The following is a 2,892-nucleotide window of genomic DNA, read 5'->3' as shown; positions in this document are numbered from 1 at the left end:
AGACTGACCAAATGCCAAGCGATTGGAATTACGAGCATCAAATGTTGATCATTGGTTGATATTAACTTTGATTGTTTAAGGAATGTTGGATGTTGAACAAGATGTTGAACAATGGATGTAATTTAATTATTCTCTCTCTTGATGCAAGAGGACATTAGGTGATTGATAATATGATTGCAAATATCGATGCTTGATGACATCAAATGATTTTCTTTAGCATGCATTGGTTGAAGGCATATGAGGAATGTCAAAATTTATGTGATAGTCAACGATCAATTCAATTGTGCTCTTGAATGGATGAGACTTTTGGCAAGCTGAGTTGGATATATGTGGATGATAGGTTAGATGATTTTAGATGAAAAGTGTTGGATGGCAATCATTAGCATGTACAACCATCGAGAAACATTTAGTAGAGAGATGACATTTGGTTGACTTAATGGTTCTTATAATAGAAAGAAAGACCAAGTGATTTAGAGGGAGCCTTAAACATCGATTGTCAATTGAAATCAAACAATGATCTTCAAAATGTGTTAGGTGATAGTTGATGGGCATGTTGAGCGATAAATGAATCTCGATAATAGTCTTGATTATTCTCTTATATAATAGGAGACTAGAAAATTAATGAGACATGCATTAGATGTCAGCATATGATAGGCGTCAAATTATGATTATTAGTAGGTATTAAATGATTATTAATGATGACCATTTGAAGTCAATTAATGATAGTTGATTCCTCCCTTGGTGCAAGGTGATATTTGGTGATAAGTAAAATAAACATTGAATGTTAATGGTCGATAGGCATGATATGTCACATCGAAAAGAAACTTTAGAAGTAAAGAAATAATAAGCTATTAAATATATAGTACTCTTTTAATTGAAATGGAAATTAGGCAACCAAAAAAGTGGATGAAAAACCTGGATTGTTTACTAGCGATGAAAAGTGGTAATATTGGGTGTTGTTTTTTATCGATAATTAATAGCAAGTATCGCTCTAGAATTTTTTAAATTGAAGAAATGTCTCATTTAAAGTGACTATCTCAATTTATAGAAGTAATGGCTTATATAGAATTTTTTATGAGTTATTCTACTTATTTTTTATCAAAAATATGAACACTCCATATGACAGTCTAAAAAGTTCCCCTTGATTGTGATAGATATTTTTCATATCCCAATATCTTTTGAACATATATTCAAGTGATCTTATATTTGTTAGAATTTTCTCTGTGACACATGTTTAGCCATAAGAACACAAAATTTGCAACATATTTGACTCTTCAAAATGCCTTAAAAGTGAAAACTATGATTTGTGCCTGCTGCCCATTTGAACTCTAATCTAATTATTCTTAATATCGTTGGGTTCATTTAATAAAGTTATATTATCTTAATTATGATTTTTTCTTAATTAAATGGTAAATTATTCTTGAACTAAGTCATAAAGTTGCTTGGCCAAAAACTGACTTCTATGAAATCCTGATGTTATTTCAAAATCCATGATAAATTAAATAAGTTTTTTAGAGATGAAGCTATGAGTCTTTTACTCTTTGCATAAATTAATACTTTCTTAGAATTTTTAAATTGCAATCATTCTTTGGATGTCAATGTACACAATCCTTTGAGACTTTAAGATTATTTAGTCTTCATTGATCATAATTTAACTATTTAGTAAAATTGGTGGATTTTTTAGGACATGAAAATTTTAAAATTTTTGTTTTAAAATGACTCAAACCTTATTTATAAATTCTAACGAGGATTGAAAGTAATAAAATTGAGGATAAGCATAAGTTGTTTATTCAAGGACTTTTGTGGGTTTAATAGTATTTGAGGTTCCTAAAATATTGAAGGGCTTTTGTGGGCTGATGTAGCTATGGAAAAGCATAAGTTGTTATTCAAGTAGTTGCCACTGAAGCCTATAGGGCAACTTGAATAACTTTAATGTCTTATAGATTTTAATTTTTTACAAACTTTTTTAGATTTAAATTTTCTTTTAAAAAAACATGGATCATTATGTTTTGAAAAGTTGATCATAATATTCTACAATTTCAAAATATCTTTGAGGATCAAGAAGAAATTTGGCAATTTTTGCTTAAATTTTCTTAAATTTTCTTAAAGAAGAAAAATTGCCATTCTAACAAATGCTTAATTATTTGCAATAATGAAGGTTTTTAATTATACTTTTAGGATTTTTCCTTCCTATAATAAGTGGTATATTATCTCAATTTGTACTAATCCTGATAAATAATTTTTCTTACTTTTTGTTTTTATGTTTAAAGTGGTAAAATATTGGTATGCAAAAAACATAATTGTTAATTATGGTTGAACTTTATTGTTCTTACATTAAGGCTTTAATTTTTTTAAGTTACTCTAATAAAAAATAGAGCTGATGGTTTTTATTACCACATTAATTTCATGATTAATGATTTTCTTCTAAAATGTACCCAATTATCTTCAAACTTGTCATCTAACAAAAGGGAGATGGAGGTTAATTCGGTAAGTTCCATTAGCAAGGTGGAATAGAGATGATGGTGAAAAAGATTCCTACAACATGACTATTGGTTCAACCATTAACCTAGTTTTATATTGGTTCCTTTTTTCCACCTTTTTTTTTTCATTTTAGTTGTTTTTTAAATAGATTCTTCTACACAAATTTTTTCCATTTTGTAAATCTCCATCGTTTTGATTTTTGAAAAAGTTTTTATTTTATTTTATTATGAAAAAACTATGATTTCTAAGGAAAAAAAAATTCTAAAATCTCTTTTGTAAGTTAAACATCTCACATAATTTTTATAGAAATTATAATGCAAAAATATTGACATTTTATTAGAAAAAAGTATATGAACTATAACTTATTATAATATATTTATTTTAGGATGTAGACTTAGAGAATTTATTTTA

Source organism: Phalaenopsis equestris, unplaced genomic scaffold, assembly GCF_001263595.1.
Source record: "Phalaenopsis equestris unplaced genomic scaffold, ASM126359v1 Scaffold000036, whole genome shotgun sequence".
Taxonomy (NCBI): domain Eukaryota; kingdom Viridiplantae; phylum Streptophyta; class Magnoliopsida; order Asparagales; family Orchidaceae; genus Phalaenopsis; species Phalaenopsis equestris.
Note: the sequence above shows the minus strand (reverse complement) of the source record.